The following is a 22,402-nucleotide window of genomic DNA, read 5'->3' on the forward strand; positions in this document are numbered from 1 at the left end:
TGAAAATGATGGTATGCTCAATCTCAGCCTTATGTCCTGCAGAGTACAGAGCTGGGGTGCTGTGGTGGTGTCCAGAGAGGTGTAAAATACAGCCAGCATTAGCACATTATGGCAAAAACACAGCCCTTGGTGCTGGCCGCCTGCCGCTTCCCGTGGGGGCTGTAACTGATGGAGCCTTCTTGCAGGGAAACTTCATAAAACATACATTTTATTGCTTTGCTTTCAGGGCCTTGATACTTGGGGAGTTAGCACTTCTCCTCAGACCCAGTGACGCTCAGGCTGTGTTTTTCTCACAGTGAAAGGGCTTTCAGAGTCAGTCAATAATTCTTCAATCTGGGTTTTTGAAGCGTTACCAACGTGGTTCACGATAATGGTTTCTTTGTTTTTCTTAAATTTTGCTTGTCCTTGGGAAATCCACACAGAAAGTTGTTTTGTGTGTCTTGGAGCATCCCATCAACTAAGCTGGTGTGTGTCTGCATGTTGTGCTGATGCTGTTGGTTGTTTTTGGAGGTGAGGACAGCAAGAGGGCAACAGAGGAAAATATTTGATTGCAGTGTTAAGTGTTTGTTCCTGACTCATTTAGTAGAAGTTAATTTAGGTTCACCATGATTTAACCTTAAAAAAAAATTAGCTGCACTTGAGGTATTAAAAATAGTATTTCTAATTGCAATAGCATCTGGCAAAAATCCTGAGTTTGTAAGTGAAGTCAGACTTACTCCTATGCTGTAGGTGAGGCTGAGTCATGGAGGCAACAGGTTTTTAGTTGAGATGAAGGTAATACATTTTTGTGTCTGCCAGGTTCTCTCAGCAAATGCTGAGGCCCAAGGTCATGTGCCATGGGTGATACAGAGCATTCAGAGCTCTGGGTAAAGGCTTGGGACGTGTATGTGAAAATGACTCAATAATGCAAACAGCCATATGTACCACAGCACCAGGTGATTTAATGACCAGGTTTTTCCATGTGGATTTTAATGCTCTACGAGGTTCAGTGTGTTTTCTCCTCCAGGATGAGCCCTGGTATGTGGCAAGAAGCCTCAGTGAGCCTGTAAGTGATTTGCATGGGTGGTTTTTGTTTTCCCTGCAGTCTCTCGGGAAAAAAAAAAAAAATTAAGATACTACTTTTCACAGTTCTCAGGGGTATTCCCAGAAGTTTTCCTCCATCCTGTTCCCAGGAATTGACCAGGGAAGCCCTCAAAGCAGCCCTTTTTTCCCCTCATTGCAGTTGCATCCCTGTGCTGAGTGCTGTGCTCTGTCCCTTCTCAGCTGGAGGTGCAAGGACCCCAGCCAGCAGCAGCAAGGTTTAAAACAGAATCATGGAATGGTTTGGGTTGGAAAGGACCTTAAAAATCATTTCCACCCCTCTGCCATGAGCAGGGACACGTTCTACTATCCCAGGTTGTTCAGAGTGTCATCCAACCTGGCCTGGAGCATTACCAGGGATGGGGCAGCCACAGCTTCTCTGGGCACCCTGTGCCAGTGCCTCACCCTCAGAAGGAAGAATTTCCAGTTTCTTCCTAATATTTAATCTTTTATGGGCTCTGATGCTCAGAACCCTGATCACTGAGTTTCCTTTTGCTCCCTGGGCCACTCCAGCTGCTGAGCTGTCCAGCTGTGACAGCCTGGAGCAAAGCAGGGATGCTGCTGCAGAAGGAGCCTCCCTGCCCCGTGCTTCTTGCTGCTCTCTCTTCACCAGACCCACGGCACTGGCCAGGGACTCCTTCCTCAGCCCTCAGGTTGCTCTTCCCACTCTGATTTGAGCCTCTCTAAATCCACAGATGCTTCCTGAGAAGGAAACCTCCACTGGTATATATGAAACTTTGTTTTCATAAACTGCTGGTTGTTCAATAGGGCATGAAACAGCCACTATGAGACAGTTATTTGCTCTACAAAATCATTCTGCTCTCTAGCTCCAATTTTACACAGCGCTTGCTGCATTTCATTTAGTTCTCTAAGAAATGTGACACAGTAGATTAACTATTGATAGCAAAATATGGAGTTTCCTGTACACTGTCACTTAACCTTCCTCCATCCTCTTCCTTTTAACCCCAGATGATCAAGTAGTGCTAAATCCTGTTGCTTCTGTGATGAAATAGGTGCTGAAATACCTCAGTGGAGGGAAATTCTAGAAGGTTGTTTTAGACATTTTTGCTGTTTTCTGTCTCCTTAAAGCTGGTATCAAATTACCAATGCCTGAAATGACTTTGAAGTATTTTGTTCAGCCTAGGTAGTGCCATCTCCCTTGGTGACTAGTCAGCATTCAGCACCTTCAGCACAGAGAATTATTGCCATTGTCAACATAAATTACCATGTATTAAGTAAATTATGCATATTTAATGTCATGGCAAATAATTTATTGTGCTGCTGATCAGGAAATACTTTTTTAAAAAAATTAAAGTAAATAGGTTGAGGAAGCCTATCAGAAGATTTGACTTTTTTTTTTTTTTTTAATTAATTAATTTTAGCTCAGAAAACCATCGGTGAGAAGAAGAAAATCACTTGACCAAAACCCTGTTTGTTTTTGCACAGGGTGAAATCCCCCTTGTCCCCCAGCATGAGTGTGTCCCCCATGGTCTGTGTCCCTGACAAGGATGATGCAGACTAGGTGGTGTGGGGGCTGGTGGCAGCCTGGGCTCCCTGGACAGTCTGGGGGCACTTTGTCCCACTGTGTCCCACCATCCACATCAGGGTGCCATGGGGACCACCTCCTTAAAAAAGATACCCAAAAGTGTCTGCTGGAGTGGGATGCAGACCTCCTTGAGCTTTTCAAATTGCCACAAAATTGGCCAAGGGACTGTGGTTAAGTACCTTCCTGCAGAGAAAAACACTTCTATTAAAATGCTCTTTAAGCTAGTGCAGGATCCATAGCAAGAGCCAGAGGCCAGAAGCTGAATAAACTGGGCCTGATTTACTTGTGCATCTCTGCTTTAACTCTCAGCACAAAAAGTGCAGCAAAACAGAGATAAGAAATACTGATGCAGCCTCAGAGCTGCCAGGATGCTCCTGATTTTTCTGCTGGATCTCCTCTTGGTGCTTTGAAATAGCTAAAATTCAGTTTTATGTGGTGGGTCCTGGGATGGGTGGTGTCTGCAGAGCCCCTGGTGCTGCAGATGCTTTCAGAGGTGGAAACAAAGCAATGGCAAGGAAGGATGAGCAGTGGGCACCAGGAGGAGTCATGAATTGTGTGTTAGGTAAAGGGCTTCCTCTCCAAGGTGCTGCTGAGGGTGGGAAGCTGAAGGTATCAACAGGAGCATCACGGCCTTGCACAGGGTCAAGTGCAAGGGGACCTCTGACATTCTGAATTGTTTTCAGACATGGTTTGTGCAGCTGGTGTCGGAGGGGAGGCTGATCCCAGGGATTGGAATGAATCTGTCTGCTTGCACAGCCCCTCTACCTCCCTAGGTGAATAAAGTTTTGCAACTTTAAATAACAGTCCTGTGGAAGTCTCAGAATTGTGAAGGTGTGATTTCACCCCAGTGCCCTCACTGCCAATTCTAGTGAGAGCAGTGTAATCCCAATGGAGGAAGCATCTGAGAACAAACAAGTTACCAGTCAGTCTCAGTGGAGCACTTGACTTGTAAAACATTCTTTTACCAAGAGTGATGCAAAGTAAATCAAGAAATGGGCCAATCTTCTGTGCCAGCTGACTTTTGAAGTGGTATTGAAATAAAAGCTCTGTACTTGTAAGCTGAGCAAAATCACTAGCAATTACTGCAACACAATGATTTTGGTGTCTTTCCAGTGCTTTTTTAGGGGATCGAACAATGCTTTTTAGAGAAGGATGCATTCACAGTGGATAAGAGAAACCTGGGATTAGAAACTCATTGTTACTCATGGAAGAAGCTTTCTTAGGCTTTTTGGCATGGGAACAGGAAGAACACAGCCTGCTCCATGTGGGGCTGCCTCTGTACATGATTTGACCCCATGCTAGAAAAGGAAAGCTCCCTACAGAGCTGGAAAGTTTCCTCTGAAATTTTGAGGCAAACTGTCTTGACTTGCACATCTCTTTGGTGGTGGCTGCTTGTGTGCAGGAGTCATTGCAGCTCAGACATGTCTATGAGGGGCAACCTTAAATAAATTTTATAAATAAACAAATAGTGGGCAAGGCATTCAGAGAAGAAAATTTTCAAAAAAGGAGGGTTTTGATCAAGCTAAGCCTAGTTATAGAGGGCTGTAGTCCTGGCTTAGCTGGGGAGTGACTGCACATGTGGGATGTCAGTGTTTGTGTGCCATCCTGCTGCCATCTGTCCCACACAGAGCTCAGCTGGGAACTCTGAGGTGAGGGGACACCAGGGCTCCTGCTGTGAGTTGTCCTCATCAGCTCATTTATCACAAGTCTCCAGCTACCAGTTTTAATCCGCTGTAATTGAGCAAACTTTGGGGGTGAAGAGGTTGGGAGATGGCAGTGTTTATTTTATGGGCATTTTTACATCTAATCTGATGGTCTGTTTTGGACTGTGGCTCACCATCAACATCAAGATAGATGACCCCAGGAAGAATAATCCCAAACCCTTGCACAATCACCCCAATAGCTGTGCACCCTTAGCTGTGTGCAGCTGTGGTTGACACAAGTCAGTGTGAAGCATTTGAGATCACACTACTGAGTCAGGCACTAACTAGACAAGAAAATTTGGAACTATTAGGTTTTCAAGGCAGGAAGATCAAAATTTTGATTTCTGGCTTTTAGGGACCTTGCTTCCTCCTTAGAGGGCCAAGTGTAATTTCAGGTCTGTTTGACCTTTCAGCTTGGAGAAAGGCAACCTTTATACATGATACATGAGCACAGGTCTTTGAAACGTGGGAGAAATGGTTTGTTCATTGAACATGAAAACAAATTACTTGCTCCGGCCTGGAATTTAAACTGACATTAAGCTCTGAGAACATCTATATTTAATTACATCTAAGGGCTAGAAAACAATATATAACATTAAAATGGTGTAATTAAAAGTGAAGCCCTTCCTGTGGTCATAGTTTATCATAGTAAAACTCTGGCTTTCTGCTCTGTGGGGATGGAAAGTTATAAGTAAAGCAAATCATCTTCAGCACAGGTTTCTTGGTTGTGTTTTGGGTCTGGCTTTGGGTCTGGATGTAACCTTCTGCAAGAGATGGTTTGGAAATGTATAGCAGGAATAGCCTGTCCCCTTGCATGGGGTTTTTGTGCTGAGTAGCATCTCTCTGGTGAGCACCAGTGGCAGGTGGGCAGTGGCTCTCCTGGGGCAGCTCTCCCCTCTTCACCTTCAGCTCCTTCCGTGCAGTGATGCACAACACTGACCCTGAATGCTTTTTGCCAGATGTTCTTCCCATCCTGCTTTTATTAGTGCATGTAATCTCAGGCTGGGATGGGCATTGACTGAGGGAGGAATAAAATGGTTTTCCATTTTTTTGTCTTTTGAAGAGTTCCCGGGGGATGGAGATTTCTAAAATAAATATATACTTGTGTAATTAATTTTAGCAGCCTTGGCCAAGTTATGTTGCTTTGCTTTTGGTTTTGCATTTCTTCTTTTTGCAGCCACATTTTGTCCCCCTCTGCCCCAAAACATTGCCATTCCAGGCAGGAAGCTGGACTCTACCTTGGCAGTTTGCCATCTGCTGTCAGTCGTGGCAGCATAAAAAATTATGGATGCAATCTAGTGGTAGCCCTTTGCAAAACTGACTGTAAAATGCTGAACTGTAAAACCTTTTCCTCCTTTCAGAAGCAAGGCCAGGGTTATTAAACACAAAATATTGCACATTAAAACAGCATTAATCAGCCTGACTGGAAAAAAATATCTCTTAAGAATCTTGCAAACTCCAAATGGACGCTAAGGTTTGTAGCTTTGTCCTTGACTTGCTCTGTTTCACTGTGTGCAGAGTTTCTCCAATTTCTCAAGATCTCTGCAAATGCAAACTCTTGACTGAGAAAAACAGACAAATTGGGAAGTATTCAGGCTATTAAAATTTAGCTTAGGCTGATTTTTCAGTATTTAGGGACTAACTTTTAATAATTCTTAATATTCCAATTTTATTGTAACATTTTTTCCTGGCCTTGTGGCATACAAAGTTTATGTTTCTAGAGAGACTGATTTTACAGAGGAATGTGAGTGCAGGTTCTGTCCTGTCCAAACTGAGTGACCACATGTGCATCCAGAGCTGTTCCACCCTGTGGTTCATTCTGGGGAGATGTGGCATTCTACAGAGGCTGCAGAGATGGCAGAATAACTGGTCTGTGTCAGAGGAACCTGCCTGTAAACTGGGGATATTGCACTGCTTGCAGTATTGAAGCACCCTGCAGCTGCATTTGGCTGGTGCTGTTCACAGTGCTTGGGCACAGAATTGCACATCTGTGTTTCTGGGCTGTGGGTTCTGCATGCTGGCAGGGGCTGCCTGTGGATGCGTTGCTGTCTGCTTGGAATCAGACGAGGTGGGAAGTTGGAAAGGGTCTCTGACTATCTTTTCAATCCTTTCCTTGTAGCAGAGCCAGCTTCACAGTCAAGTCAGGTGGCCTGCAGGAATTGCAAGGTGATTTCTGCTTTTGGGGCAAAAATCCACATGTGGACATGGATATCCCCACACTTGGACAAGTGACTCATCACATAACCTGTCATCAGAAAGAAAGCATTTAAACCCTCCTGCTTAGAAATGTCCCTTGCTAAGGTAGGCAGGAAGCACTTTAGGAAAACCAACTGCAGGATGTAAGACTCTTTAATCTTTGCGGAGCTTCAGGCAGAAATGTATTTCAGAGGGAAGATGCGCACGGATGAGCGTGAAGTCTGCAATGCAAATCATGGTGGCAGTGGAGGGTGTGTGAGGGATGGAAATGGCCAAGCTTTGCTCAGCTAATTCGTGCTCTGGATCAGGAGAGCTGTTCCTATAAATACAGGGAGCTGAGTGCTTTAAGGACCAGTATATCAGCTGGCGTGGCACGGTTAACGTTCGCATAGGCAATAAACACCATTTGCTGAAGATTTGTTCAGCAGTTCTCATCATCAAATCCACTTACTTTAAAAAATGTGATTGGTACCTTGGTGAATACATTGCTGGGGGAATGTGCCTTCATTCTCAAAGAAAGTGGAAGAAATATCGGAGTTGCTGGTGTTTATCATTGCAATCCAGCAGTAAAAACAACATTTGGGGAAAAACATGAGAAATGAGCATTAGCAAAATGTGTGTTTGTGGTTTAACAGCTACTATAAAGGAATAATTCAAAATGTAGTTTGCTAATGGCTTTCAAGTGTAGTCTTTATCCTGCTTTTGATTGCAAATAGTCAGGTTTAAAACAAGGGGATAGCAGAGGTTTAGTCTACTTCAATACTGGTTGGAAAGCACTTCAGCTTGCTTTACAGTACAATATCTTTTTTGTTCAGGATTTATTTCCTCTCCTTGAATTCTATACAGTCACTCTTTTATGGTTTTTCTTGCACAGTATCAGCTTTGATGTGATCTGCTGATATTTCTCGTTGGCTCTTTGGACGAAGAGCCGTGATGCTACAATGGATGCTTTGGGTGGGAGAGGAGCTTTGCCTTTCCCTCCTCCCTCCCCCTTTGGTTGCAGGGACCATCAGGGCTGTTCACTGTCATAGGTACCTCCCCCTGCCTTTCTAGTTCAGACTCATTAAAACCAGCAGGAGTAAAAGAAGAAGTTGCTGTTGAGTCTGGCATTGATTTTTTGATTTTCCCGTTGTTAGTAACTGCATGCAGTGACCCTTGGGGAGATGCTAAACCAGTGAATTCCCATCAGAAAGATGTCTGTTTCAAGGGCTGAATTATTTGAATTAAAAGACAAAAAAAAAACCACACAAAAAACAGTGTTAAGCTCATTCTGAGCTCTTGTTCATAGTCACTTTCTTGTTAGCTGATTTGAGCAAACGTGTTGATTGAAGACTCATTGGGCCTCGCAGTGCCTGGAAGACATTTGAGCAAATTCCTTATACATTTTAAATTTTTTCTTCCCAAATGCTTCAAAATTTAGACAGTTTCTGTTATTTTACTTTTCAAGGTTGTAACAGCTTGGAGTGAAGTGCAATAACAATTTTGAAGGGTTTTTTCTATTTTAAACTGTGCAGACTTGAAGTGACACAGGCATGGAAGCAATATTTATGTTGAAAGCACTGGATAAAATGCCATAATTATGATAGATGTAAGTGGGATTTTGTCTTCTACATTTTTGGGTCTGCTGCCATCCCACCTAGAGACACTGGGGTGGTGGTTGATAGGTGCTCTGTCAGATCCTCCATTGAAGGTCTTCTAAGACCTTTCACCTTTTTAAAGGCTGCTGAGTAAATAATTTTATGCAAACATATTAAGCTTAGTCCTCAGCATTTAAATTAAAACTTTAGGCATTAGAGAATCTGAAATACCATTAGGTTAAGACTTAAGACCTTCAGATTTTTTTTTCCTGATTTGATCCCACAAATCTCTCATGAGCTTGAAGTTCTCTAGAAGCTCACAAAGTCCCATTGATTTTGCAAAGCTAAGCTTGTGTTTAAGTGCTTTGCAGGATCACAGCCAAACTTGGTTTTTCTTTATTTGCTTATTCCAGGTCTGTGGGGATCACATTTTCAAGCTTTTCCTAGTAATCAGGGAGTAAAAACTATTTGTGTGTTTAACAGTAGTTCATATGATTACAGGAGCTCAGGTTGTCTGGTGTCTAATCAGATGTAAAGAGATAGAAATACTTTAAGGAACTATCTGTTTACCTTGTGTTTCTTATTTTATCTTTGAGATACCAGTTCACTTTTTTCCTTAACTTTTAAAGAAGGAGGGGAAAAAAAACCCAAACCAGCAAATAAGTACAAGAAAAAGAAATACAAATTCCAGGCAGAATTTCTATGTAGCAACCCCAGTGTGTCTCTTCGTAAGGATGCACTGCAAAGGTAGATTCCTCTTGCTGCTCAAATGAGAATTGCTTCTTGTCCAAGAGCCAGGTCAGTTGTAAGTAACTGCCCTGTGAGTTTCCATCTAGCTGCTGGGCAGGAATGTGAGCCACAGAGGAGCAGTGAAAGCCACCTGAAATTTTCAGTCTCCAGGAATAGATGGAAAGCAATGTGCTCCATCAGGTTGGAGGAACTCCTCAGCTGTTTAAATGTATGCTCAAGTATTATAAAACTATGTTTTACACAGTTCTTTTATTACAGTTATGTGAGGCTTGATCACATAAAGTTATATGGGCAACAGACTGGTGCTGGAATGAAGTTCTTATGGCTTTGTTTTGATTTCCACAAGGAAAAAGAAGGAATTTGAAATGCACCATGCAGCTGCACATAGAAATCTTGGGAAAAGCAGAATAGACTTTGAATTCTGCTTGCCACAAGGTATAAATTACAGCTGTCTCCTTTCTGGACCTTTTTGGGTTTTTTTGTATTTTCTTGGCTAGAGGACCTGTACCTTCAGGCCAAGCTTTGAAAAGCTTTCCTTGTCTAGTCTGCAATTCTGTGGTGGTTGTGTGAGCTTTACCTGAGTGAGGGGTGTATATTGGAGCCCAATATTGTGAAAAATGGTGTAAATCCAATCTGAAATATAAGCAAATCCTGTAAAGGAAAACTGGCTTGACAGCTCCTGGTTCTCACTGGTATTATGAATGCAATTAAGAGTGTTAAAAATGTGTTGCAAACACTGTATTGTTATGCTAATCAGTGTCTTTTTGTTTCCCTCCTAATGCCTTTCACCTGCAATGATTGGAAACACTCGAAATGATTGGATATTTGGTATCTTCTGGTTTTCATCTTAACTCTTGTGGAAATTCCTACTTGCAGGTAAGCTCATTGTTATCACACAATGCATGCAGATTAGCATCTTTTGTCTAACCTGGCTTTTATTTTACATTTTGAAGAGGAAATATCAATTGAAATGGAACGGTCTGTGGTAGTCCCATCATGTCCCCAGTGATTAGGTATTAATGCTGCAAAATACCAGCCAGGGTAAAACTGAATTTGGTGGGCCATGTGAATGTCAAAGACAGCATAATACATTTAGGAACCTACCAAATGCAACCTCTTGAAATTGTTTTTTTGATGGGTCCTCTCTAGGAACTAAGATTTTACTTGCATTATTCTTCTTCAAGGAGCAAAATAAATTTCTAATCCTCCTGCTCATAAGAACAGCACGAAGACAAGAACCTAAATGCTACAAGCTAAAGCCAAATACAAATAACCAAGCATGGATGTGTGTTTGTGTAGCTGAAGGATTCTTGGGGGTTTTTTCAGGTTTCAGAGGCTTGATCCTGGACTGCCTCTGGTTGCTGGTTTGAGTTGCTCTCCTGCCCAGCCTGCTGTGAGTGTGCTGGGTCTGGCACATGCATGAGCACTACCGGGCAAGGGGCATGGTGGCTGGCATGAGATGAGTGGGGTCCAGCCCTGCATAAATTTACTCTTTTACCTGCTCACCTCCAGCTCCTTGCCAGCAGAGGAGTGAGCAGCAGCAGCACCCAGGTGGGGTGGCTGCACTCTCAGTGCCAGCTGGGGGGACTCTCCAGCTGTGACCCCTTTCCTGATCCCTGCTCTTGTTGCTCACTCACCGGAGACACCCAGGTCTGAGCAAACTTTTCCTTTTTTGAGGCATAAGAAAATCATTGGCAATTCCTCTCAGGTCTGTCTGGTCTTTTCCATTTCCATGATGCAGCAGGTTTCTGCGGCAGGACACAGATCGCTGTTCTTATTTTGTGGAAGGAGCTTTAATTACAGTGCAAGTGAGCCACATCCATCATTTCCAGTTCAGAGCCCATCCACAGCTTCTCTCTGTGTTTTGGGTGTGTGGAGTCACAGGCTTGTTTTCACTGCATTTCCCTTGGGTTTGCCAAAACAATAGCTAATTAGGGCAGAAACAGGCCACCTTCCAGACTGTTCCCTTGTGGGATTTTTGTGGATGTCACCATGCACTTTCCCCAGCATTGCAGTACTTTGTGCTCTTACCTCCATTTTTTTTTGCAGTAAGTGGTGTAAACTTTGGAATTTGGAGCCTTAAATGAAAATGATAACACATTGCTGGTTTTATTGAACTGGAATAACTGGTCTGGGAAACTGGACAGAAATAGCAAGGGTAGTGTGTGCTGGATGAGAGTAAATGAGCAGGAACTGCTCTAGGCTGGGCACGTTTGTGTCTGTGTGCAGTCTTCCTTCCTTCTCATGTTTTTGGTTTTTGTTTTATGACTGTTCTGTGTTTTAAATCAGTCTCCCCAAGTGTGAAGCAAAAGGACATCCCTAAAGCCAATACTTTTCATGAAATGCAGTTCAGGATAGGTACTCAAGCTTTCATTTCATGTGCCTACTTCATTAGTGGTGAGAGGATCACTTTTTTGGGTAGCTCTGAGCCTTTTTCCTTTCAAGCCTGAGAGCTCATGCTGCAAAATCAACACTGAGGATCCCTACCATCTCATGTGCTTCTGTCCCAGGCACACCAGGTCTGGATTTCAGACTGGTTTTGAGTGGGGGGAACTTGACCCAGTGGTGTCCTGAGAGCCCAGGATTTGAAGCCTGGCACCACTGAAAAGTGGCTGAGTACCTACCTGAGCTTAGGGTGCAGCAAGTTCTCAAGAGATGATTCAAAACCAGTGGGGATGCTGTGATACTCACTCTCCCATTTATTTTTCTGGGAGGTACCTGGAGTTTTTATTCCTGTGAGTGTGTTATTTTCCAGTATATTAAACCTTCTGTTTTGTGGCATCCCAGGGGCATATGGCTGCTCCTGGGCTGTAACACCCACTGTGCCAGGCTGTGCTGCCAAGCAGTGAGCTAGCCATTGGCATGACTTTTAAAAATGCAGTGAGGACAATAAGGCAACTATTGCTTTAGCTATCCCTGTTGTACATGTGGTTGCATAAATGTGCTAGATTATGATTATCTCTGCCTCATAATTAGCAATTTGCATAACTGCTTGCTGTGAACAAGAAGTCCCATCAGTGTTATGAAGGATTTATTTAGCTGTCTGAATATATTTTTGTTATCCAGTGCAGAAAGAAAACAATCGAAATGAAAGCAGTCCCAAATGCTTGGTGTTATTTCTAACCCGCACGCATAATTAACAGGAGTACTAATTGTTCAGCACCAGGAACTCATTTGTTTCTCTGTAGACTGGAAGAACATTAATTCTCAGAGTACCTCTCTCTTTTTTTCCCCACAGCCAGCGGTATCATAGGCTCTGCAGTCGGTTGTAACCAGATTATATTTGTTGTGTTTGCAGTAGTCTCGTCTTTTCCCAAGGTTCTGTCTGAGCAGTGAAATGTATGTAAATGTATGTAGCCATGGCTGTGTTTCAGACTCTCAACAATGGATCCTTGTATCTGCTGTTGTCATAAGAAGTGAGGGCTCAGCCAAGGTACCAGTGATACCTTGGGTACCTGCTTGTTGCCAGAGCATCCCTGCCTAGTGAGTGCCAGAAGATGAGACCTGCTTTTTTTCTGGCTTTACTTGTTCTGCTCCTGCACTCCAGATGATAAAATATACCTTTGGAAAAGAAATTTTGCATATCTGGGTGTGATGTTGGAAAATGGGGTGCAAAGTTGATTGTGCCCATGTGAATGACCAGACTGACCCTGTACAAAATTATGGTTTTATTTGCACTCCTGTACACTGGAAATTGTGGGAGCTGGGAAATCCAGCTCTGGGAGCAGCATTTCATTTTGAAGCCATGTAAGTGTAGGTCTTGGGTGAGTTCTCTTTTGTGTCACACAGCCTGATGTAGAGCTGGATTAGTAAAATGGAGTAAAGGATAAGCTGGCAAAGAACCTAACTGTAGGAATTATCCAATTTTTGAGTGTCTGCTGAATTCTGAGCTGCAGTAGACTTTATTTGGGAATTTTAAAAAGCACATGGCTCTTCCTCAGGAAGCTGCTGGATCCTTACAAAAACACAAGTTCTGTTTTTTCTGGTCCTTGTTTCACCCAGCCTTGTGCTGTAGGTCTGCATGGCCACTTTCTCCTTGCTGTTTAGGAAGGAGCACATCTGTCCCTGGTGGCAGCAAGTTTGTGCCCACATCAGAAGAAGGTCTGCAGAGCCTGTGGTTGAGTCTGTGCAGTGAGGAGTTAGAAAGAAAATGAGCAGCTTAGAAAAGTGATTGGATGAAAAGCTCCTTTTAAGCTTGTGGTGGCAATCCTGAAATGTAGGATCCTCTAAAGATCTTTTCCTGTACTAAGCTGCAGCTTTTTCTGTACAAATAATGCTAGAGAAAAGTAACTTACTTGTGGACATATGTCCTTAGTGGTAGCAAACATTTACAGTGTCATGACAAAAGGACCTCTGCTGCTACAAGAGCCATGAAGCACAGGCCACCGAAATCATGGGGCCCTCAGTATGAGGTTGAGACTGCTCCTAAATGGTGGCCCTGATGCATGGTGGCTAAAAGGGCAAAACAGTGTCTTTGGAGAACTTGCTTGAAATGAGAATATTGTGTAATCCAAGAGCAGAGTGATTTAATATGCAATGAACTCAAAATCTCATTTAAAGAAGTGAATGTGCAGGCCTGAACCAATGTAATTTACTTATTTTTATGAGCATCTCCCATGCACTGCTAATAAATATGAACTATTAACGGGTTTTTAATCTGATCCGCGTTTATTACAGGTTGAGTGTGAGGCTATAAATAATGCTTTCTTAGAGGCATGAAGGGTAAAGCTGTGTGAGTGGGTCCCTCAGCCCCTCCTGGGGCTGAGCTGTGCAAGGCACTGCCTATTTGCAATGCAGATGAGCCACCAAGTCAATTCATCAGGCTGTGAGGATGCTCTTCTGGAGCATTTGTACCATTTCCTCTGAAACAGGGTCTTGCTCTGACTGCATGGGTTTGAAGCAGGTATCCTGGGGCATCACCTGTGTTTCTCTGTTCACTGGGAACTTAGAAGTCCAACTGGGAAGAGAGATCTTGGAGATACTTGTGATGTTTTCCAGGGTCCCTTACCCTCATCTATCTCTCCCACCTTTCCTCAGCCATCAGGTAACACAAGTAATATGAGTAATAAATGTTCATGTGAGGAGAAGAGTTGGGCATGAATCGCTAGAGAGAGAAGGGAAGACATCTTAAGGGCTTCTTTGCTCCTTTTTAATTTTTTTCTCCTTTTATGGAGCCATTTTCTTGTACAAAGTTGGGTCCCCAAAGGGATCTCTCTCTGGAGGGGGTTGCAGATTGGATAAGAACAAGAGAGAAGTTGCTTATTGGAGTGTTCCCTGTTTCCAACTGGGAGATCTTGACTCAATAAAGGGAAGAAATTAGCAACTCTGGAATAGCAATAGCTAAGGCAGGTGAGAAATTTGTGTGTGTTTCCTGCTGGAAATCTAGCTTTTATCAAGGAGAAGATATGAAACAGGAATTGCAGAGAGGCTTTGCATCCTTATTTCACATCCTTCTTCTCACCATTTGCTTGTTGTGTCCCAAGGGCCAGAAGAGCACTCCCAGCATGTGCTGCACAGCCCCTCTTGCTACTGCAGCCTGGTAAGAGATGCAGCCCAAACCAATTTGTCCAGAAAGAAGAAAATGCAGAGACAAGGCAGCTCTAGGACTGCCTGTTGAGATGTGGCAGCACAGCTTCTCTTTGTGGCTGAAAGTTTTCTGATTGTTTTGTCTCAAATGTTTACCTTCCCGATCTGTGGAAGCTCCCTGAGGAACAGAAGCAGTTTGCGATAAATAGTTTTGTCAACAGCAGAGTTTTCCTTCAAAAGTCTTCTGATGGAAACTTCTTAGGAACATGCAGCTTTGGTCTTACTTGCCCTTTATTTGCAGAAGCAGGTGTGATTTATTTTGCCCTTTGATGTATCGTGCAATTCCCATTGAAAGCAACCATGGTTGTGAGTAAGTTGTGGGAGCAACTCTTTGATGCTTCCCAGGATTTCATTAATGAGTGGGAGCAACCCAAAGTCTCAGGGACTGCTTGGTGGAATTATAGCTGGCAGAAATTAATTTATAAGCCTCACTCTAAAGTACACAATGACATGGGAATGTTCTGGATGTTGTGTAGCTGTGTTTGTTGGTGCATTGTGCTTTTCACACTGGTTTCCATTCTGTTACATGGCTGATAATAGTTTAATTACAGAAAGGAGAGGCCAGTGCCCTGGTTTGATGGAAGGGCAGAGAACGTGTGTGTCCACTGAGCTCCATCTGAAGTTTGTATGGCATTTCCTTTAAAAGCTGCATGCTTGCTGTACTGGACAATATAATAAATATTTTATTCTGAGATGTTTTTGTGTGATCTGTGTAAGGTCATCCACTGCAAGGGCAGGGAGATTGTTCAAAACTTCCTTAAGCCATCAGCTTGGTACTGCTTAATGCTTTGTTCTTCTTTTTTGTCTTCATGTTCCTTGCCTTGCATGAAAATCAATAAATAAAACATCAGACCTGAACCCCCAGTCTTTCCCCTGTACTCGACAATGGTGAGGTCACACCGTGAGTGCTGTGTCCAGGTCTGGGCCCTCAGTTTAGGAAGGATGTTGAGATGCTTGAGCAGGTCTAGAGGAGGCAATGAGGCTGGTGAGGGGCTCAGAACACAAACCCTGTGAGGAATGACTGAGGGAGCTGGGGGTGCTCAGCCTGGAGAAAAGGAGACTCGGAGGTGACCTTATCACTCTGTACAACTCCCTGAAAGGTGCCTGTAGTCAGGTGAGGTCAGTCTCTTCTCATAGGCAACAGCTGACAGAACAAGAGGACAGAGTCTCAGGCTGCGCCAGGAGAAGTTTAGGTTAGGCATCAGAAAAAAAATTCTTCACTGAAAGAGTGATTGGGCAATGGAATAATCTGCCCAGGGAGGTGGTGGAGTTACCATCCCTGGACATGTTTAAAAAAAACTGGATGTGGCACTTGGTGCCATGGTTTGGTTGATGAGGAGGTGTTAGGTCATAGATTGGAGTTGATGATCTCAAAGATCTTTTCCAACCTAGTTCATTCTGTGATTCTGTGATTCCTGGGGCCTAAGAAGGGAGGGATTCCCAGCCCAGCTGTTGTGATGGCAGCTGATTTCCAGTGGGGGCCGCAGAGATGGATGAAATCCCAGCAGCATCTGCAGGAAATGCACAGCAGAGGTCAAGCACAGCACTGCAAAACCTGGCTCTGCACAGGATGGGGAGTTCTTTTGGTGCCTGTGCTGCTTAAAATTTGGCAGCTTTGTGTGGCTTCAGAAAGTGCACAGAGTGCCTGCAGATGCTGCCTTCCCCTTGGGCTGTGGCTGCCCTTCAGGCCTTGGGGTGTTACTGGTGAGGGCAGCAGTGTGGCCATTCAGTGGTCAGGGCTGTGGTGAGCAGTGCAGGCACTTGTCTGTCTCAGATGGCACCTAAATGTCCAATTTTTAGTATTCATCCTGCTTCCTGCTACTGGAGGTGCTTATTGAATGCAGCCTGTATCCCAGGCTAACTTTGCTGCCCAGACATTATTAAAGGAAATGAATTTGCAGGGCCTGCAATGCTGTTGGCTGCTTTGTTATGTAGTCCTCGAGTAAGAGCAGGTCAATACTGCATTAGTTCTGGCTTGATGTGACCTATCTGAAGCCACCAAAATAAATTCAATTTGTGTTTATTTCTGTGCTGGAGTCTGTTCTTCATGGGCTTGACAAGGAATTAATCTTACCTTGCTTTTACTTATTTTGAAAGGAATAACAGTGGAAGGACTTAATCCTGGAAAGACTTTGTGCTGGCTTTCAAATACTCCTTGTCTAGTGTTCCTGTACAGTTCTGGCCTGATGGTGCTTAGCTAATCCATCTGATCGTAATTCTCACTAAGTCCTTTGCAGTCTCCACTGCCCAGCCTCTGATTCCCAGGAAAGGTTTTTATAGCTGAGACAGTGCTGTAAATACTGCAGCTCTTAGCTGGGATTTTTTTCCCCCCAACATAATTCATGGTCCTCAGTAATGTGACTTCCCCAGTGAAAGGGCATTTATAGATTTCACTCTCTAGTGCCTGATCCGTGACCTGCTGGAGTCAGCAAATGTCTTTCTGCTGACCCTATCTGGCTTTGGATCAGGTGATAGGGAGCCTTTTGAGTGAGAGCTATCTGCTCCTTTCTAATGGCTGTATCATATGTCATAGATTTTTCCTGGTTAGAAAAGGATATAAAAGCTGTGATGTTAGAAACCATAATACTTCGTTAATTGGATTGCATTAAGGCACGTTAATCAAACTGAAAGGGAATGTTAACTGGATTTTCATGTCTGCTACAGCAGCACTTAGAGCCTTCTGCAAAGATGAGGGCCTGTTTGGTGGTGCTTGAGGACAGGGGAGTCAAACCAGGGTTTCTTTGCAAGGAGCTGAGCAATTCCTGTGTGATTCTGTGGGTGTGAGAATTAACTGTGGGATGCAGGATCATGCACTGTGATCCCTTCCAGCCTGGTGCACCACCAGTCCCCAGAGACCTGAGCTCAAACCAGCTGAGAGTTCAGGCTTGTTGAGGATCTTAAATATGGGAGATGCAACAAAATTTTCATGTAAAGAAAAACTGGAGCCTGTCCATCAGCTTTCCTAGTTTTAGAAGCTGTTTCTCCCAAGCCTCTCCTGGCATGGATGCCTTTTTCTCTCTTCCCAGAAAAGTTCACCAGGCAGAAACAGCAAATCCAAGCCTGTGAACACATAAGCATCCTCACAAATGTGCAAATGTGCCATCATTGCAGGTTTATGAAACAATGCTGGTAGGTTTTAAGACTGCTTTTATGTAGAGATAAGTGTGTTAAAAGACCTATGGGTCTTTTTCTAGGAATCAGTTATAAAGGACCACAGGTGATATGATAATGATTTGCCTTCCAGGCTGCTTTTTTGTAAATCTCTCTGTCTTCTGGGAAGACTGTTGGCTGCACAGTTGTCACCAGTTGCTCAAACACAGCAGTTTTGGGTTGCTGGGAGGTTTTTTTGCAATAAACTATTTTTCATTTCAGTAGCAGATTCTCATTATGCAAAAGGAGAAACAGCCAAGGCAAGTGTTCAAACCTTTTTAAGATTTGGACTGCATCATCTGTATAATGGAAAAGCACTGCTTGGGTCATTGTTCTGTTCCAGATTTGCTGCTACTACTTTGGCAGATTTTTTAAGATCCTTCCTGATGCTGAACCTGGCGCAGGGACTTGACCTTAATGTGTTACAGGTCCTCCTGCTCCCCCAGCAGACAGACTTGCAGCAAAGGGAAGGGGCTACAGCTTGATTTCCCCCAATACAGCCACCCCACAAGTAAACAAGCATTAATCATCCATCCCAATGCACTGCTCTTCAATAGAAAGGGGTTGTTAAATTCCTGATTGTAATTGTGATTTGCATTGCCAACAGCACCTCGGGTTTAAATAATCAATGTTTCATTTTCTTGTTCCGTTCATGTGTGCTGGTGGTGTCCCTGAAGGGAGCTTTGCCCTGATTGTTTGGTACCTCTTGGTCCCCTTGTCTTACCTTTGCAGCTAATTGGCTGGGTTTGATTTTTGATTCGCCACTTGCCTTGGGTTGAAAGGCATTCCAGAAAGTCACTTAGAATTCGGTGTTAATTGACTAAAGTGACCTAAAAGTAGGAAAACTAATACAGTGCTTGAAACATTCTTTTCTTGCATTCAGCTTTGCCTGGGAAAGGAAATATTGTTCACCGTTACACTAAAACATGGTCATGGCTGGTCATCCCATCCATTGTACATGATCATACAAATTTTGCATCTTATTTTCATTCATAAACTGACAGAAGAACAAAAGCTGTCATCTTCTGTCTCATTTTGTTCCACTGCTCAGCCCTGAATGGTCTGGTCATTAGCAGACCTACTTGAATAAGTAAGTGGTGAAAATTCCCTCCTTCCTCTGCAGATGGTTCCTAAGCTGATCCTGCCCCATCCAGCAGAGCTGATGGCTGGGAAAGGTGAAGGGTGATCATTCCCATCACCCAAAACTCAGGTCCTGGGCTGCTCTGGGCTGCAGAACAGACAAGGTTTAACCCAAGGCAGGGCAGTGATCATAAGGAGAGGTGAGCCCAAGTCCCTCCTTCTTAGCTCATGTGCAGTTTATCAATGCAGAATTGCACCACTGTCTTGGCAAAGTGTTTTAACACACTTGTGAGAAAGACATATCCCCCCCAGTGCTGTCAACAGTGTTAAAGCAGCAACAAAGCAATATGTTGTGTGCTGTTTGTGTACTTATCAAATAAGTATCAAAGCCAGGGTAAATCATCAATGCAGTGTTGATGGTAATTCATCAAATTAGTGAAATCACTATGTAAGGATTGATTAATTTGGCTACTAATTTGAAGTCTTAGAGGGTGACTCTCCTTCTGAGGCAGGTGGTCTTCTGGGATTTCCAGTAACTCAATCAAATCTATAATTGCAAGCTGGCTAAATCATATGGAAAATAAATTATCATCTGACACTTAAGCCACTACAGCAGAACCAGCTGCACACATGTGGTGCAGGATGGCTGGCAAGGACTCTCCAGTACCTTTTGTTTTGTCACACAGTGTTCAGTTACTAGCAGGAGGAAAAGTCATCAGGGCTCAAGAGCAGAGGGCTGCTAAGCTGTGGAGCACATCTGAAGTGTGGTCTGTCCCTCATCTGTGGCTGTAGTTGGCCTGTCAGCATGTTCCCAGGGATTGGGGATGTGTTTGGTTTAATGAGAGGGAACTAAAAGGCCTGCTGCATTTTTAGATGTGTTTGCATGGCTCAGAGTGCTGGATGCATGCTCTTTTAATGTTGCTGAGGGAAGTCTTGCTGACTTCACTGCTGCTCCAGTTTGATCACGTTGCTTTGAAGATAGGGTGAGAGGTTACAGAAGGTACTGTAGCTCAATCCTCCTCTGAAAGAAACCAGGGGGTGAAGGGATTTTCTGGGAGCTGGTGATGCTGGTGGACTCCTCCTCTTTGCTGGTTCTGTCCAGCCCTGTTCAGGCACCTCACCTCAGTGTGTTATGCTGCAGGGCCAGGGCTGTGTTTCTGGTGTGCCCAACCAGCACAAGCCACCGGTCCCTGGGGAGCTGATCTCACCCAGATGGCCACTGCCAGGAAAGCTCCAGATGTGAAAGGCAGAGAATTGCTTTCTCTAATGGCTTTTTATCCAGAAAAAATATTTTGTTGCCTTACTTATGACTTCTGTAGCACAGGAACCTGGGATGAAAAAGCTGAAGGCTTTCTTTTATTTTTGTCTGCAAACTCCCTCTCACTGCTGCGGATTTGCAAGTTCTTTAGTGGGATAAAAGTTGTGGCTGAGGCTGGCCTTCCCCTGAGTTGTTTCATTATGCTGTTGACATGAACACTAAATCCTGCTTTCCTTTGCTGCGTGCTGAAGGTCACTGCTGCAGTATGATCATAATGAGCCTCATAAGCCAGTGTCTCATCTTGGCAGAGCTCTCTGCAGATTGCCCAAAAAACCCCAACCATTTATTCTTTAACCTTATCAGTCTACAGATGCCAAAGGCATTGTGTGAGCCTGAGTCTTGTAGCTCATCGATGTTGGATGATGCTTTGATCTTATGGGACTTGGGGGCTAGCAGAAGGAATAAGGCAGTGGAATAAAAGTAGGCAGTGTTTCAGGTAGTAAATGCAAGACTCAGCATCAGAGTGCCCACACTGAAAGTGATGATCCTTGTGCTGTGTATCCTATATAATCTGGCAGGAAGAGGTGGCCATGCAGGCCAGTTCTGATTTTTGACTACACAGTCCATGGAGGAGTCATTCAGCAGGATGCAGATCCTGAAGCAGAGGGAGAAGTTGGAAATGAGCCATTTAAATAAATGCACCTGCAGCTTCTCCACCCTCTCTCTGATCATAGTTTTCTAGTTAAATACCTGCACATTTAGAACCCATTAATATAATAATCTCATGCTCCACTGACCACCCTGGCTATTAGAAACCTGGAGGGATAGTCTGGGAATACCCAAACAATGTTCTTTTGAGTTGGTCTGTTGTTGCATAGACTAAGTTATGTTGTCATTTAGATTGTATTTTTAATCAAACTGAACTCACACAAAGAGAGGGAAGAAAAATCACACAAATTTTGGAATAAAGCAGCTGAGAGAAAATGTTTATCAGAGCCTTTATTATAATCTATACAAGGTACATAGAACAGACTCTATCTGTCTTTGGATGTGAATATGTTTCTTGGGGAAGCAAAAACACCTTGTTGGTGTGGCATATCTGATGTTGTGTTCCCTTGCACCCTGCCACCTACACCATGGGCTGAGATCCCTAATGGACATCTGGGTGCCTCTCTAGATGGACACAGGAGTGTTGGTTTCCATGCATTTTATTGCTTGGCACATGGCTGCACCATACCCTGAGTGTGCAGATAGAGAGCTCAGGGACTCGCTGGGGTCAGCAGCTCTGGCATTCACCTTTCTGACACAGCTTCTCTTCTCTCTGTTGCTCCTCCATGTCCTCCCCCTGCTTGTAGAAGGAGGCTGAGCTGGTGAAACACAGACTGTCCCTCTTGTGCCTGCTCCTCTCACAGGTGTCACTGTCTCAGCCTGCAGGTTCACTTCTGTTAAACATGATTACTGTTGAATCAATCTCAGGTCAGCAGGAGGGAGTTCATCTCCTCCATCTTTCAGATGTCTGAAAATTATGTGGAATTTAAAGCCTGTTGGAGTGAGGCTGCCATTGCAGAAAAGGGGAGGAATGGGGTTGTCTAAAGGCTAATTCCTTTCTCCTTTCCCTTTTCTTCAGGCAATAAGCCTGGGAGACTGCCCTGCTGAACAGAGATGTGCTAGCGAAGGAGGGGAGCATCCCACACTCTGGTCCAGGGCAGAAGCTTCTGGAAGCTCCTGCCCTACCTGGTGGTCTGCTCTGATGCTCTGTTCTTGGTCAGGCTCACTGTGACATGATACTGGCTGTGCTTGCAAAGCCCTGCTCTGTGTGACCCCAGCAGAGTTAATTCACTCCCCCTCAGCCACCTGCATGAGCCTGGATAGCACAAGCTGTCATTAGAGTGTGGAAATTTTCCTTTGGATTTGTGAGCTGAAACAAGGATCCGGGAGCCTTTATGGGGCTGTATTTAGAGCCATATTTGCTGCTCAGCACAGTGAAGAAGAAGAGATTGCTGTAAGAGACAAGGGAAGGTGCTCATCTGTGATCCAGACAGTGTGTGACAGCTGATTCAGCCGGGCTGGGGCAGCCGAGCATGCAGTGGGTTTGTGTATCCTGCTCTGATCCCTGTTACAAACTGTGCTGGGCAGGAGCCCTTGCTGACGGTGCAAACACCCCTGGGGCAGGGAGGGAGGCAGCTGCAGAGCCGGTGCTGTGCAAAGCCAATTATCTGGATGTGGTTTGCAGCAGGAGGGACTTCCCAAAGCACGGGAGCAAGGAGATTTGCAAACTCCAAAAGCTGCCTTATTCTTGGGTTTTGCTTTATTTTAAAGCTGTATCTGCCTCACTAGAGATCCAAGTTTCCTCCTCTGTGCTCCTGTGCAAGGCTGGCTCTCCTGTGCCTTTGCCATCCTCAATGTTGGTAAGAAGTGTCTTTAAAACTGCAAAGAGCAGGAGTTCCTCCTCTTCCCTGGGCAATCTGTCAGTGTC

General features: G+C 44.2%; 1 protein-coding gene across 1 annotated transcript in view; it reads left to right on the forward strand.

Moving 5' to 3' along the window:
- HS6ST2 (heparan sulfate 6-O-sulfotransferase 2) overlaps positions 1-22,402 on the forward strand; it is a 125,615-nt gene that overhangs the window by 71,784 nt on the left and 31,429 nt on the right. The window lies entirely within an intron of this gene.

The sequence above is a fragment of the Ammospiza nelsoni genome, chromosome 15, assembly GCF_027579445.1.
Source record: "Ammospiza nelsoni isolate bAmmNel1 chromosome 15, bAmmNel1.pri, whole genome shotgun sequence".
Lineage (NCBI taxonomy): Eukaryota > Metazoa > Chordata > Aves > Passeriformes > Passerellidae > Ammospiza > Ammospiza nelsoni.